The sequence below is a fragment of the Thamnophis sirtalis genome, unplaced genomic scaffold (assembly GCF_051295495.1).
Source record: "Thamnophis sirtalis isolate CommonGarterSnake01/CBP01778 unplaced genomic scaffold, rThaSir2_p1.2 scaffold_7, whole genome shotgun sequence".
NCBI classification, from domain to species: domain Eukaryota; kingdom Metazoa; phylum Chordata; class Lepidosauria; order Squamata; family Natricidae; genus Thamnophis; species Thamnophis sirtalis.
This window is the reverse complement of record NW_028261387.1, coordinates 66,797,765-66,815,175: the sequence shown is the minus strand read 5'-3', so window position 1 is coordinate 66,815,175 and position 17,411 is coordinate 66,797,765. Positions and strand designations below refer to the sequence as shown.

At 37.1% G+C, this 17,411-nt stretch overlaps 1 protein-coding gene and 1 long non-coding RNA gene across 2 annotated transcripts in view; one reads left to right on the top strand and one right to left on the bottom strand.

The window, feature by feature from the left end:
- Positions 1 to 453: 453 nt before the first annotated feature.
- LOC148044707 (uncharacterized) lies at positions 454 to 15,171 on the bottom strand. Its single transcript, XR_015697349.1, has 3 exons — positions 14,861 to 15,171; positions 866 to 924; positions 454 to 639 (listed from the first exon to the last, which is right to left on the bottom strand). It is a non-coding gene; the product is annotated as an uncharacterized LOC148044707 (long non-coding RNA).
- Positions 15,172 to 15,284: 113 nt separating this feature from the next.
- The window catches only part of NCOA6 (nuclear receptor coactivator 6), a 44,548-nt gene continuing 42,421 nt past the window's right edge, over positions 15,285 to 17,411 (top strand). Inside the window, exon 1 of the mRNA XM_014053158.2 lies at positions 15,285 to 15,457. The gene's annotated coding sequence lies outside the window, so the exon portion shown is untranslated. The remainder of the gene's footprint in view (positions 15,458 to 17,411) is intronic.

Genomic DNA, 17,411 nt, shown 5'->3' with positions numbered 1-17,411 from the left:
AGGTATTTCTCTTAATGAAAAAATATACTTCATGGAATGCACAGTAACAAAAATTTAAGCACAGAAATAGATCCTTCCCCAAATGCTTAGTATGACATATAGGAATTACGTCACTGAAAATGAATACAAGTCCTGCTTTTGCAGATCACAGTTGTTTTAACCGATCCTATCCTGTGCAACTCTATGTTTATCTTCAATTGAAAATGGAAAGCTTAAGGAAATAGTAGATGTGATTCTATTTCCACATGTCCACTTAATGTTTGAAGAGCTATTCTGAAGATAAAAGAAAATTCGTTTTACTCAAACACAATAACAATAAAACTGGAAGGCTATTCCTTCTTTTCTATTAAGAAAAAAAACCTCATAATTTCATTGCGCTGAGTACCTTAAATATTTGTTAATTTATTTGAGAATTTTTAAAATTATATAATTTCATTTTATTGCAATGCCTATCAATGGGAACTTTCTTTAATTATCTACTTTTCTGAATACAGCATTTCTCAACCTTGGCAACTTTTAGATGTCTGGACTTCATCTTCAGTTTTTCTTAGCTATTGCCTTCATGTTGTGCTTTTGAACTTTTTATTGAAACTGCTGGCTGCCATGCAGTCTCAAATAGCAGATGAGATAGGCCGCACCCTGTTCCAACAAAGTAGATTTTATTTTTGTTAAAATAATTGCATTAAAGATTATGATTACATTACTAAAACTAAACAAACTAAAAGAAAGAAAAAAAGAGTAAAAAGTGCAAAAAATAAAATAAAATAAAGAAAGAGAAAGAAATTATTTCTTTATAAATATAAATAAGTTGAGTAACAATATAAACAAAATTGTTTATCATAATAATATAAATACATTTACTAACTTTTCACTTCCTCTTAATTTATAGCCAGTGATCACTTCATTCCATATCCCATCTCTTTTCTATAAAAAAAATCCATAAAGTATAATTTCAGTCCTGGTGTCAGCAAAAGTCCTAAGGGTTGGCAGAAATAACAACGTATCTCTTTTAACTTTAATCAAATAAACCAACTTTATATTTCTTTCTTTTGCTTCTAACAATTTTAATCTTTAGTCAATTCAAATAATGTCATAGTACTTGATTTCTTTTTATTTGCTTTTGCTCCTACTCGGATGATTAATTCAAGTTTTAAAAACCACTTTGGTAAATCCAATATATAAGAATTATCCAGGTCACTATTTTGATTTATTATTTGTGATTCCTTTTAACTTTTAAGCTGTCAAATGATTTGTTTTGTATTTCCAATAAGACATCTTTTTCCATCTCATTCTTGTAGTCTGTCATTTGTAGATTCACTTTCAGTGTCAACTATTTATATGTCTTGTGATATAAAACTTCTGAAAAAGTAGTTAACAATCAATTTCCAAATATGATTAGAGAAGGAAGTATGCAAACGCAATGTCCTTTTAAAGGTATTGACCACAGTTTGAGCAAGATGACTATTCCTTGTCTCCCAGGGCTCAAAACCTCCAGATGCCATTGTCTTGTGGTTTCTTTATGAGGAATAACTGTCTGGACCACTTGAAGAGGATCTCCTAGCTTTGTGTGTGCAGAGGTTTGAAGAGCCCATTTACTCACCAACTTTTCATTCTTCCCCATGGTTGTTAATCCCACCTTTTGTGATACCAATCTTCAATCTACCATTTCTTCCTCCAGAAGCTTTTTATTTCTTAAAAAAGATTTTATGGTCATGGATCAGAATATGCACATAAAATCCAGCAACATTCATAAATACAAGAGTAGTAAAGGATCGATGCAGCAAATAAATGAATAAATAAATAATCAAGTAAATAATAATTTGACTGATTTTGTGAAGTTTCAAATAGAACCCTTCAGTGGATAAAGGATATGCAGGCTTTGCCTAGAACCCATCTCTGTGAACTGACTCAAAAGCTATCTTTAATAACAGTAACTCACAGAATATCACTAGATATTAAGAATATTTTTCTACTAGATCATCTAGTGAAATTATTTGGTTTGCCCCTGAACCCAAACTGTATTGGATCAACTAGTCAACTGAGCTTCCAGTAAAGGTGCCTATTGGTACAGCTGACAATACTTAGAAGGAAAATTGGAGAGAAATTACATGTGAATGTTTCTAGTTCCTTTCTTAAAGATTAGAACTGCAATAGATCTGGGATCTAGAGATTGGTCAAGGGAAATGAATCTAGAGTTGGTTAAAAAAAACTAACCATCAGTTAATTTTCAAAAACTCAGACAGAGTTAAGTCTTTCCCTATCAACCATGCAGTTTTTCAGTTAAGGAAGGAGTGGATCTCAGTAGGGACCACAATTGGCAGCAGAAGACAGTTTAAAAGAAATTGAATCACTTTCATAAAATAGCACATAATGATGTTCAGACTAATCCTCAAGAAGAGTGATGTAACTGGCCCACTAGAATCTTTTAGGAAACAAATGAGTTGTCAAATGCCCAAAAGTTAATGTGTTGTTATCAGAAGCATTGTCTCATGTCATTTTGATGTAGAAAGCATAACTTTGAGGATGTATGTTTAAGATAAATGCTTTCCCTCCCTGCAAGTTATTCTCCCTAATACCAAGAAGCAACTAATTTTATTGTTTCATATTGTCTCCTCCAAATGTGGTCTCCCTCAAACGTTAAATGAGACCTCCAAAAATCAAAATGATGCCCATCTCTTAACATCAGTCAACAAACACCATGAACTTTAGATAAATTACTAGGATTATAGTTTTTTTAAATTGTCATGTAGGTATTATTTGCCCAAATGTGTACAGTAATGTAGCCATATATTTAGTTTTCACACCTTTTGACATCTAATTATGTGATGATGCTCCTGAGTATTTCAGAACTCTCTCTAAAACTAGAGGATTTAATGAGCAGTTTGCAAAATTATAAGCACACAGCAACTATTACTAATGGTTGCTAGATTTTACCAAGTTTGATTCAGTATTGAAAAGTATAGGGAATAATGCTGTAAAGAATTGCAATATCCAATATATGATTATCAATATACAGACACTTGGGCTTCTATATGTCTATATACATTCCTATGTTCCAACAAGGCAGATTTTATATGCTACCCCACTAAGGTTGGAAGTCAAAAGTGTTACAATTCTATCTCTAAGAGTTCTTTCTGTTATCTGTAGCATGGAGTCTACATCTGTAGCAGCCAGTCTATTAAGCACAGAGCTTCATGCAAATTGTTTTTCTGCACACCACTTAAAGTGCTAGATGCCCATTCTTATGGCCTGTAACAAAAATATATGCATATTTAAAAGAACTTTATTTTGCAACAGCAGCTGCAAATCAGCAAGGACTTATGGAAAATAATGATGACCCTATGTTGAGAAGGCTGGGAAAACTAAGAAAAAATAAGAAAGACCCCCTGTGAATTAGAGCCAACTCATTAGACAATATTCTAGCATTGATTGATCTTTATTATTGGCATTTAATCAACCACAAACCAAAGATTCTTCAGGAAGGACTTCAAGTGCTAGCACTATTTTGTATGCAAAAGATACCAGGCAGATCATGACAACTTCACAGGTTAGATTGAGAAGAATGCTTGCCATAGGCATGAATAAGCCCGTCAGTCACATAGAATGGAGACAGATGAATCACTACACTTAACCAGTCATAAAGCCTTTAAATACAGCTGTCAATAAGGTTGAATGAACTCAATGGAACATATGAATCAACGTGCATAGGATGAAGTATGAAAGATTAATTCAAAGTGAACACCAAATCCATTACTCTAAAGTAATCAAAAATATCTGGTAATAACCATCATCAAACTGTCTTCAGTTGAATTCAGTGGAGCTTTTGCCCACTGAATATAGGCAATAAGTATGCCAAGCATTGCAGCATAATGTGGAATTTATACCCTATCTTTCTGTTTATTTCCCCATTAAAAGCAGTTTTCCACAAATTTTATATATATTTATTTTATTTTATGTTTTTATTAGAGTTGTACAGATATTTTAAAGAGATACTTTAAACAGGAGATGGATAATGTCTGTGTAGAGGGTAAGGCAGACGACCTCAGTGAAAATAGGCAAGATCAGTTATCCAAAGCTACGTGGGGAAAAACCACAAATCTTAAATCTTAAATCCACTACAAGCAGAAAATATGCAAAAGAGGTTGAGATACACAGACTTCTAATTCACGTAAGAAGGGGAGGAGGGACAGTATAATATATAGGATGGGCAATATTGTTATAGCAAGTGTCAATAAAACTAGGATCTTGTGACATTCCTCATGATACTTCCTTACAAGTTGAAGTGGAGCCATTAATGAGCATTTTTTAGGTACAATCATTTGACTAATCATGAATCCATCTAACAGTAATATATTATTTAGTTAAAGGTTTCAAACTCAAATAAAAATGGGAGCCATATTACTAACTGTACTAACTGTGGTTGCATTCATACACATACAAAATGCAGCACACATTGAAGTTGAATTGAAACTGAAATGCTTATTTGAAAAAATATTGAGTAATATTACTTAATGAGTGGTTATTTCTGAATTTTTTCATTCTGACTACTTCATTGATAGTTCTCTGCAGAGACCAGAATGTCAATACTGGTCCTGAAGTATTGTGAAATATCCTATCAAAAAATTGCTTGCAGATGTTCATCAGTGAGCCCTGACCATAAAGCTGATTTGTTAATCTTCATTGACAAGAAAAAATATTTTGCCTACATAAGTGTTCTGTCCCCCCCTTCACAGCTCGTTAACAAACGCAGGCATGCAACTTAAAAGGAGCTTTTCTTTATCAGTTCACAGTTCAAATTGGCTTCGAGCCCAGAAATAACATGAATACAAATCTCCGATAAGAATTCAAAACAAAAGCTCTTACAAACGCTGCAGTTCTTCCACCTTCTGCACGGATCAGGTTTACATGAAACACCAAAGCACTTATCAAAGTGTAACAAGCATAAATCATGATTAATCAGCAAGCAATGTTGTACAAACCAAGGCACACACGAAGGAACGACGTTGACTCCAGCACCTGGGGCGTGGCAGCATCTGTCCTTTTATCTCCAAACCTGCCTCCCACAAGCCCCAGCTGCATACTGAATTTTGTATCCCGAAAAAACTTGCAGCAGAACTGCTGAATCACAACACATAAGTAGTGCCAAACATTGCCATGATGCTAGCAGATGCAGAGATCAATCTCAGAAACTTTTCTATTGAAAGAAATTTGTAAAAATCCAGAATAACAATATTAACATATTTCTATTTCAGGATAGTGTCACACTAAAGCTCCACTATTTACAATTCTTCTAAAACACTGCAACTTCCCTAGCAAATGGCAAAGAGTTTAAATTGTGTTTCAAACAACTTAAAGTCTAAAATGTTGGTCAAACTGTTTACATGGGTTATTAATTATGTCTACACATTTGTTTTCTTTTCATTTTCTTTTAAATAATATGATTCAGTCAATCCTCACCTTGGGCTGAGAAAAGAGCCAAGATACCAATTATTACATATTTTGCCCATAATGGGAGCTTAGGTTTGAATGACTTGACACTGTCATACATCTGGGTGATCAACAGCTTTGTAGTCTGAGTTTTAAGTTTAGTATATTCAGGTGCTAAGTGACACATCAGAAAAAAACCAAAGTAGATATAATGGTCTGATCAGAAAGGGGTAGAATGTTTTTGTTTTTCATTGGCTTCTCTTGGAGCTCAGAATCTTTTAAACACATTAGCCATCTACTTTCACTCTCCATATTGCTACCATGTTGGTTAAGAAAGAACTAAATTGCCTATGATTGAATCCTCTTGAACACACAAAATTAATATCTTAATAAAATCTATTTGTATACTTTTACCTTCACAGCTATGAAGGTACCTGACATACCAAGATTATTTAGTTTTGCTTTGAACCTTCTTTTCCTTCTGTGTCCAAATCTAACTTTAGATTGCAAAAATGAAGTCACTTTCTTGGCTTTGTTGTTGATCAAAAATAAGTCATTGTCAGAACATGTTTCTGATACATACCAGGTGGACCAGGCTCTGCATCTCTCTGCATTCACATAGGGTGTTGTTATCTATTCCACTTGAGCATATTGGTCTTAACACTCAGGCACTCCAACTCTCCTTCAGCCATATCGTCCTTTAATGTTATTCCTTCATCAATGGTCTTCTTCCTGCATCTTTTAATTATTTTATTCTTGCATGCTGTCAAGAATGTTTGTTCTTGCCAACAAACATTTGCTCGCAGTACTCTTATAACACAATGTGTTTGAAAACACATTTCAGGTGGACCATCCATGGCCATTGACATGAAGTATATCCCACTAAAGCTCTGCAGGGTTTTTGTTTTGTTTTTTGCATAGTTCCAATTCCTAATTATATTTGTTATTGTGCTTTTTATGGATAGTAAATGCAGTAATTCTTCAGTCACGGTTAGGTTTTGGGCAAATCCCTCATACAAATATCACACAATAAGCAGGGGATCTTACCCTAGTAGACTAGTCAAGTACAATTAAAAATGTTTTGAGATTTATTGTTGCACATTGTAGTCAGTAATCCAGTTGGGAAAAAATATTTTCTTATTGGGACAAAGGATTTGACTTGCATTTAAAGCAATCTTTTGTAAACTGACCTTCAGTTAATGATCCTTATGATTTTGTAATCATTTCATGATGAAACTTGCTCTTAACAGAATCTTTGCTTGATTTGTTGATATTTGTGAAAATTTTTGTTGTTTTGCAAGAACTGCCTTGAGTTGCTAAACTGTTTTGTCTTGCATTTTGCCCATTATTGCTGCATACTTCTCTTGGTGCATAACCTTTAGAACTAAAAAGCGTTGCAAACAAATGAGACACTGACTTTGATCTTTCATCTCTATAACCCAAATATAATTTTCCCATTCATCTTGACAATGGTTTTCGTCTGCAATCATTCTTTTTCTCAATGTTATTTTTTGTTAATGTTAGTGATCTATTTGGATCGTACAAAAAACAAAAATAAACCAAACCCCAGAACACCCAAAGCAACCTGTGGACTGTGTATTTGAGACCCCTAATTTAGTCTATATTTTACCCATTTATGGGTAAACCCATTTATGGAGGAGAATATCAAGAGGCACTCTGTCTTAAGACTTGTCTGAGGTCCAGGAATCTATGGCATCCTTTTATTTACTATCTAATAACTCTATGGAAGAAGATAAGATTAGTAAAGTACAATCTGTCTGTGATAAACCTATCCTGGATCTTGCTAATTGTAGCATGCTTCATTAACATACTGCTTGACAATCCTTTCAAAGGCCTTTCCAAGTGTAGATTTCAAACTGATCTGTAGTTTTTTGAAGTCTCATTCTTACTCTTGCTAAAGATAGGGATAAAGTATGTTAGTTTCTGGTCCCTGGAGATATAACAATAGCACTTGGGCTTACATATTGCCCCACAGCACATATAGCACTTTCTGGACAGTTTACAATGTCATCATATTGCCTCCAACAATCTGAGTCCCCACATATCAGTATTCCTGGAGTTCTTAAAGATTAGCTTAAGGGTAGTTTTGTTATCACTGCTAGTTCCTTTAGTACAGAAGCCCCAGAAGTTTATTTAAATTAGCTAAGCTTGCTTACTCTTTCTTTTCTATCATAGATTGTAGTTCCTTTATTCTCTCAGTGATATATTGATAACCAGCGAGAGTTCCACATTCCTTCTGAGAGAAAAAATGCAAAACAGGATCAGCATCAAATATTATCAATTTCTTTTTGTAACAGGCCTACACTCTCTTTCACAATCCTTTTACTGTATTTCTATCAGATCCAAATGTCACTTTTTTGCTGTTTTTGCTTTCTCTATACAAGCTAAACATTTATACATTCTGAATCTGAGCCTTTCTGACAGTTTTGGTTTCTGGCACTTGCCATGCATTTTTCTTCAGTTAAGAGTCCTCTCCTTCCATTTCCTGTACATGACACTTTTTGTTTTCATCATCTTAGTGAACTCTGCATAAATCCATATTGGCCCCTTTATATTTCTCTAATTTTTCTTTCTTGCAGGTAATTGTGCTTTCAGTATGTAATGTTATAGTTTCTTATCATTTCTGGATATTGAAATTCCTTTCTTCCAAGTGTAAAGCCACTGGAGGTACTTTCTCTCAGAATTCATCAAAAACTACTCTTCTGAATCCAGCATACAGCATAGAGGTCTGATTTTTGCCAATTCTTTCCAGATAACAAAAATACAGATTACTAGTTACTAGTTAGCTTCACTTTTTAATCAATTCCTCTCTGGTAGTGAACATTAGTTACAAGATAATAGACACTCTCCTTCTTTTGTCTACCTTTTGACAAATGAAATTGTCAACAAAAAAGAGCTCTGACTTTTGAGTTTTTTAGATGTTAGGTTACTGAAAAATATCATTATCTCTATCTCATGTCTGTATGCAGATTAGTCATTTAATACAGAAAGGCCTATTTCTATATTTTCTTGTTGCCCAAGATATTATAATAAACTATGACAATGGCACATCTTTCTTTTTATACTTTCTCTAATAATTTCAAAAAGAATTACATGCTTTGATTCTTAAATGTCTGCAAAAGTGTGTGTGTGTGTGTGTGCGCGCACACACACACACACACACCAGTGGTGGGTTTCAATTTTTTTTAGAACCTCTTCTATATGTGTGGCCTGCTTTGTGGGAATGGCTTGCCGGCCATGTGACCGGGTAGTAGTGCCTTGCCGGCCATGTGACTGGGTGGGCGTGGCCAACTTGTAAAATGTGGTGAAACTCACTTAACAACACTCTTGCTTAGCAACCAAAATGTTGGCTCAGAAACTCTGGCATTTGAAGCATGCAAGTCTTAAAGCTGTCAAGTTACAAGACCCTTGCACCCCTAACCCTTTAGGAAAAAAAAAACCCAGGGGTGTTCAAACGTGACAGCTTTAAGACTTGTGGACTTCAACTCCCAGAATTCCTCCTCTCGTTCTTCATCTTGATGATGTGTGGTCGGGTGGGGGTTGGGAGCTGGAACAGGTTCTAATCGGCACTGTAGATTTGTGGAACCTCTTATATAGAAGAGGTTAAAACTGGCAGGAACCCACCCATGGCGCGTGCGCAAGCATGCACGCAAGCGCGCACACACACACACACACCGTATGTATGTATACATATATTTTCTTTACCTATATGATGGACCTTTGCAGGAAAATGTGTTCATTCTGCTGGATCATTCGGGTACAATATTATCAATGTCATTACCCATAGCATGCATATGAACCACTGAAAGGAAAAGAGATTGCAACTACATGCTAGATTTTGTACAGCCATAAACCCTGGTTTACTATAAAATCAGGTTTTACTTAATACATAATATAGAATCAAACAGACCACATTGTTTTTTACTGTATTAAATGAATAAAAATATGACAATTCCTATTCTGTACAAGTATGCTTAACAGCTATTATTTAATTTTTACATTTTAATCTGTAAATAACTGGTTTTAATTTGTGTTAGTGCCTCTTAGAATAGCCTTAGTATCTAAATATTTTGTTCATGTAAGTTAATATAATGAAATAAGGGAGATACACTGATGAAAATCATAGTATTATAGGAAGACTATTTAGACATTACTTGTACTTTTGGGTAGGTTTCTAATACAGTAATTATGCTGCCTATTTCAGTATGACCAATGTTATCTGCAGTCTAATAAAACTTGTTAGGCATTTGAGAATAAGTAAAATAATCACACGATGAGCACCAATGAACAAAATATAAAACTGAATGGATGGTATACTAAAAAGCATAAGCATCACATTCAATAATGCAATCAATAAAGGCAAAGAAGATCAGATCAGTCAAGGTTGTCTTACAGAATTTTCTTCTATAAATTAGGGCTCTGGGGTGCAACTCACTATATAAACTCATGGTTTATGCTTTAATACATCTATTATTTTCTAAGGGTTTTCTAAGTTTCTTTCTGTTTGTGTTTGTTTTGCTAAAACAAATAACATGACTATCCCTTTCTAGAAATGTATACCTAAATGTAGATGAGAACATTAATTTAAAATGTTCAATGGAGAAGAAGAAAGTAAAAATAGAGTTGACTAGAATTTTGAACCCAAGACTATTATCATTATTCCTGTAGACATATGATCCTTTGAACCAACAGGAGTAGTCTTTTTATAAATAAGCAAATATTAAGTGAAAATGAATATTGTAGTACAGATATGGAGACTAGCTAATCCTATAGCATTTTAAAGATTCACAAGCATAGTGTGACATACATAAATGCAAGAGCTTTCACGATGTACACGACTTAAGTCTGGCATTGTTCAGTTAGTGATCAGTTGAAAAAAAATGTGTTGTGGTATCTCATCTCTAAGGAACAAGGCAGAGGAGCTTCCAGGAAACCAATATACTATGAATTAAAATTCCATTGTTCTATTATTCCATTTTAACAATTTTCTGTTTCTGGTTAAAATGAAGAATCACTACAAATGCATAGGAAGATTACAAATGGGAGATGGTAAGTCCAAGCGTTACTCTAGAGTAGAACTCTCCATTTTCCAAAGAAAGGAAAAGTGCTTTCAGATGATGGGTTCCTAGTAATACCATTCAAAATATATTCAGCACAATGGTAGTTTTGCATGGTTCTAAAAAGAGACTCCTTCAAATTGAAGTTGGTGACCAATATCCAACTTCCCCACTACTTTTTTTTCTGGGATGCTTTTTCAATTTCCCTGTCTAATCGCCATCCTAGGATTTCCTGATCTGGTGCTAACAAGGTGTGATTCTTCTTAGCTTTCTGAGATCAGTCAACTTAAATGCTCCAATTCCAGAACAGATATTTTGGGAAACAATTATGGAAGACCAAAAAGGACGAACACAATTTGGCTTTCAAAGCATCATCTGGGAACATTCCAATCCTCAAAAGTACAGTAGGATTAACACTTGAACTCAAACTCATTGTTAATTAATTAATTAATTAAATTTATTTATTTTATCAAACATATACAAGGTAACAAGTAAAAGTATGAATATGGACATGAACACAGGAAATGGGTACGAATAAAGGGGGAGAATAGGACAGGGATGGTAAATAGCATAAGCTGGTGCGCTTATGTACGCCCTCTTACAGACCTCTTATTGTGCATAGGATTTTTTAAAATTCTCTTAGACTATTTAAAAAAAGATTCTATCCAAAATAAATTGAAGTGAAACCATGGTTAAAAATTCTATGCACAATACTTTGAAATATATTGTGCATAGAAAGAATAGTTTGAAATGTTTTACTTCAATTTATTCTGTGTGGATTCTTTTTTTTAAAATTGTCTTAGGCTATTTAAAAAAAAGATTCTATCCAAAATACAAAATACTAGCTGCAGCTATTCACTTAAAAACTGTGGCAAGAAAGGTGGTGGTTTAGTGACCAAAGTTACAATGGCATTGAAAAAAGTGACTGATGACCATTTTTCACACTTAGCGACCATTGCAGCATCCTCATGATCATGTGATCAAATTTTTTTTTGTTTGGCAACAGATTCATATTTATGATGGTTTCAGTGTCCTGGGGTCATGTAAATAACCTTTTGCCAAAGTCAAATGGGGAAACCAGATTCACTTATGATACTAACTTATCAGCTGCAGTTATTCACTTAAGAACTGTGGCAAGAAAGGTGGTATAGTGACCAAAGTTACAATAGCATTGAAAAAAGTGCTTCCGGGGGAGGAGCCTGTCGTCGCCGGGGGCTCAACGGAGCTCCCCTCAGAGTTCTGGTCTGTATATCTAAAAGATCTATAGATATCTCCCCTTTTAGGCAGAAAGGGGCAGGGAGGAGTTCAGTCGTTAGAATCTCTTTGAAGTTCACAGCCTTTTGTCTTTCGCTGTGAACGGAGAAGAGGTTCAACACAAAGCTGAGCTTTTTTTTTTTTTTTACTCCAGCCAGATCTTCTCAGCTGTTTTTTTTTCAGCTCAAGGCAGGTCGTCCTCCCCCCTCAGAACAAATCTAAGCTATTTAAAATCGGTCCGGGCAGCGACCATTCCTGAAAACCTTTTTTGTTTATTATTATTTAAAATACCAGCTTCAATCTTACAAAAAACTCCTTTGTTTAACTGTTTTTCAAAATGGCGATTTTATAGCCTTCGCAGTTGATATACTTAATCAGCCCTGTTTTTCTGAAGACTTCTCTTTACTAATTGCCAAAGTTTACTCAAAGTATTTTATTGCAAATCAAGGTGTGCAGAGACTTTGTTTGTTCGCTTTTGTTCTTTTATAATGGCTCCCAAGTCAAAAAATTCTAAGCGTTTTCTTAACAATACATCCCAAGTAATCGCTATAAAGCCACAGTCTTTGCCTTCTACGCCCCCTACTGGAGGTCTGTTAACGAAAGAATTTCTTTTTGAAACTCTCAGAGAATTTAGAGAGAAAATAATGCAATTTATTTCGGAACTATGTGATAAACTTGATGCCAAGATTGCCCAAACAAAGGAGGATACCATCGGAGTTATAACCGTGATGACAGATTACATTGCAGGAATGGAGGATAAATTGGAACTTCTGGAACAAGACAATTTTAATCTGACATCTAAAATCGAAAAGTTACAACAGGAAGTTGAAAAGACAGAGAGACAACTTGTTATGACAAATTATAAAAAGACTGCGTTTGCAATAAGAGTTAGGGGATTGCGTGAAAACGAACAGGAGAATTTGAAGCAGACCTTTTTTGAGGCTTTCAGTCGTGTGGTGGGAGGTCCGGGACTCAACTTTGATTGGCAGATCCAAAAAATTTACCGCCATAATTTGTGGACAGCAAAACAGAGACAGCTTCCGAGAGATGTGGTTATATATTTTGCTACAAAAGAATCCAGAAACGCGATACTACAAGAGTTCTACAACAACAGGCTGCGAATTGATGGACAGGATTTGATCGTTTTTAAAGAGGTGCCACCCCAGATGTTAAAAGCCAGGAGAGACTATGCTTTTTTAACTAAAGAACTTAGAGATAATCAGATACAGTACAGATGGGAGGCGCCATTTGGTATTACAGTCACACTTGACGATCAGAAACATCGCCTCAACTCAGCTTGTGAAGCCCGAGACTTTTATCATAAGATTTTAAAGGCGGGACTTCCTGAAGTACCCGGACTTGGACAAATACAAGGAGAAGTACAAGAGAAACAACCAATCACACAACTACAAGGTGGGAGCTATCGTTTTTCCCCTTCGGAAGGGCAGCAGAGCGGAGAACAAGGATTTAGTTATGCTTCCAAAACATTTGCTTAATCTTAACTTGAATAATACTCTGTGACTATGTCTTGTAGAAAATGGCATAGCGGTATACCGATCAAGAGACATTAAGGCTGTAAGAAACGATGCTGATCGCCTCGGAAATTATATTGTATGGGACTTAAAAAAAGACTTGATGGACAACTTGGAACTTTTACATAAACTGCTTGTTTTATTCTCTAGGGTGAGGAAGGCGGAGATTGTGATGCTTTCGGATTGTGGTTTAGGTTGAATTGAGTTGGGAAGGGTGGCGCAGATGGGAGGGTAGTGAAGGTTTAATTAGAGCTTATTTTGAGCCAGAAAGTAAGTTGACTTTTATAGTAATTTTTATTTGAACATAATGTTTGGAAGAATATACTCAGGGAGCTTGAAGGAAGGCGGAGCAAATAGGGGAGGTGTACGGATGATAATAAAATATATATATGGACACGGGTAGAGGCAGGATGAGAGGAGTTGGAACAGAAACCGAGAGAAATATTTGAGGTGTTTAAGTTGCTTTATAGAGAAAGAGGTAAAAGGGATATATTAAAGGTTTGGAAATGGATACATATTTAGATAAAGAGATAAGGTCCCTAGCTAGAGTAGAATTTTATTTGATTAACTCACTTGGTTTTAACATAGTTTGAAATCCTGCAAGTAATAAATTAATTGAGACTAGGAATGATGCACATTGCTTAAGTGTTAATAATGATGGGAAGCTGAGCTTAAGGTAGAGAGTTTATTGATTTCTCTTTTTTGGGGGGGGTCTTTTTCCCTTTTTTTATTTTTAATTTTTTTTTAGCTTCTAATCTATTTGGTTTCAATATACTCCAGACTTTGCTTGATAAGGAACGATGTCGGGAATGGGATCTGGGAAGTCGGAAGGGGGTCTGGGAGGGGGGTTCATGGGGGGGAGGGTGGAAATATAGATTCAATTTTTAAAACAATGAATGCACTCGGATACTGTTGCTTTTTTTTTCTTTCTTTTTTTTCCTTTCCTTTAATTTTTTTTTCTTATAATTTTAGTGTAAATTACAAAACGAATAGACCAATGAATAGTAAAAATACACCGAAGTGAGGAGTAGAGGGAAAGAAGAGGGAGGAATTAAGAGGGAGTGAGAAGGGAATGTAAGGAGGGTGAGATGGTGGGAAGGGGAGAAAGGAATGGTTGAGGGGGAGGGGAAGTAGAAGAGGGGATTGTTAGAGGGGAGAAATGAAAGTTGGAGGGGTAGAAGAAAGGGTGTATGAAGGATAGAAGTGTTATGAGTTGTGTTTATTGCTTTCTTTTAACTGCACAGTATTTAAGTGATTGTATAAAGGAAAATGAAAATGAAATAAAAGATGTTAATGTAAAAAGAAAAAAGTGACTGATAACCATTTTCACACTTAGCGACCGTTGCAGCATCCTCATGGTCACGTGATCAAAATTTTGATGTTTGGCAACAGTTACAATTTATATTTGTAAATTGTAGTTATGTTGAAATAAAAAAAAATTACAATACTATTTTTGCGTTGTATGGAAAAATTTGTTGCTCCGTATAAAATTTTTAATCAAGCCCCCCGCCCCCCGCCCCCCGCCCCGGGTCAAAGTGTCCCTCTTTACCAATCTGAAAATCTGGTCACCTTAACCTTGGAGAACAATATCTGGCCATTTTGAGGAGACACGGACTTTCGCGGGCGGGAAATCACTCTTCCATGTCCCAAGCTACGCTGCAGGCGGTTGTGGCGTGATAGGCAGGGGGCCATCCTAACGGTCTCCGGCCGCCCAAGGCAAGCTGGCTTGAACGTGTGAACGCGGGAACTGTCTCAATGCGGGACCAAGAGCGCTCTTTCGCCACGAGAGCGATCACTGCGGACTTCTGATCCGTTTCCACGAGGAAGAGAAAAGCGAGAGAGGGAAGATGAAAAGCCACCGCCACGGAAGCCCGGTCATGAACGCGCCGCCGCCGCCGCTTCCCCAACCGGCGGCGCGCGCCCGGTCACAGGCGACGCGCGCAGACGGGCCTATCACGTGGCCTCCCCGAAGAGAAAGAGGAGGAGCCTGGGCCGGGCTTTGAGGGTCGGTGTCCTGGAGGTCCGGGTCCGCGCCGACCGCCTCCCCGCCCCGTTGTCCGCCGCTCTCCTCCTGGCCTTCCTCGCCCGGGCGCCCGGTGGCGGGGAGGGCTGCCCGCACAGGCGCTCTGGAGGCGCGTTGGACGGCAGCAGCAGCAGCGCCACCAGGTGAGCGCGCGGCTCTGGGCTCCGGGTGGTTGTGTTGTGCGAGGCGGGGCCGAACGGGTGGGCTGCGGAGGGGGGGGGGAGAGCAAGCGCGAGCGGGGGCGCCTTGAGCTGCAGCCCCGCCGGGCGAGCGGCGAGCAGGCCGGCTGTGGGAGGGGCTGGTCTGACAGTCGTTGCAAGGGACGGGGCAAGCGGGAACGCGGGCCTGGTCAGGGGCTCCCCGAGACCGGGGGAGAAGGCAGTCGGACGGATGGGCCTGCCAGGCTGCCTGGGGAGAAGGGCGAGGAGGCAGGGAGGAGGGGGAGCTGGATATCCTTCCTGGGGAGACCCCGCATCTGGAGTTGGGGGCGGACGGGCGACGGAGTCCGCCTGGGCCAGGTTAGAGAGAAGAGGGGAAGCTGCTCTATAGAAAAGAGAGGAAGGTTTAGGCCAGGCTGGGAGATCCTCGCATTGGGCCTGGCTGCCTCCCTCTCCCCCCCTTTTGTTAGACACCCTGGATTGTAAGAGAGGGGAAGTCTTGGGATGAAACGGGGGCTCCAAAATAAAGTACAATGACTGTCCTTTTCCCCTCCCAACGCCCAGTAGCTTAGGCAATCTAGATTTGATTGCTTGACTGCGCTGTGCAAAGGACTGTTGTTGCCTCATTTGATTTCCCTGGAGGGACGTGGTGGTAGTATCAAAATGAGCACGTGAGCTGTGTGGCTTGCACCGGGAGTCCAAAAGGGTGGACTTCCATTTCAGGGAAGCTAATCTACCTTGCTCTATTCCACCTTTGGCTGTTAAATCACACAGCAATAACTAGCCATCTATTTTGAAATCTGACCGGTCTCTCCACACTATATCCAAGTGAAACATGGAAAATGGCTTTATTACTGTTTTTCAAAATCCTGAGGGAACAGTAACCAAATAATTTCTCTGTAATGCTTGACTTTTCCCCCATTAAGTAATTCACACAAATTCACTTGCTATCAAATGCATAAAGGATTGCATTCTCAGGCAATAATTGGAGTGTTCATGCATATGGACTTTGCATCAATTGCCTATTGTTTTGTCCGTTGATATTAGAAAATGACCCTTGATCTGACATCTAGGTGGCTTAGGTGATTTTGCTGGTGTCATACTAGATATACCAGTGTAGTTTAGTTATTTCAATAATAAAGTAACCTGATCTTCTATTGTAGTGATTTATACTGATTTGCTGTTTGAATAACATAGTATCCCTCAACTTAATTCAGTTTCTGATTATGATATTTATACTGTGTTTTCATGCTTTCTGGAGAGGTTTTGTTTGTTTGCTCTGGAAATTTTGATGATGTTCTATTTGATTACTGTACTAGCCAGGTCTAATCCTTGTTACATTTTTTAAAATCAAAATTGGTTAGGTGACACAGCCTTTATTTTAAAACATGTTTTGAAATCCAATAGGACAAGCAATATACGAATATGTGTGAAGTTTGATACAGCTTAAAATGTTTATATTGAAATAAGTTTACATAACCACATTTTTGTATCAATTTCCGAACATACCCTGTCCTGAGATGACCCCTTAATTTATGATAGGGAAACTAAGACCCTAAGATCTCCAGTGCTTTTTTTTATTGTTTGCTTATTCCATATATTTTAATAATGCATTTTAATGTCTTGTTTTATTTAAAAAAAACACGAACTCCTTAACCACAATAGGTATTTTAAAGATATTGTTAAAGTGTAAAGCAATCTATATTCTTTTTAATTGCAAGTCATAACATTACTGTTTTATATTATGAGCTTTCAAATCTTAAATTTTCTCATTTCTTAATATACAGCCAAATTCTGAAAATGGTCTATTCCAAATTAGGATTTGGGAGGAATTGTATAAATATACTTCTGACTTTGCTAATGTAGTTTTAATTTTGATTTGCTTGCAGTAATTGCCTAGTTTCACATAAGAGAGATTGTTTTGAACTGGAGTGGGAGC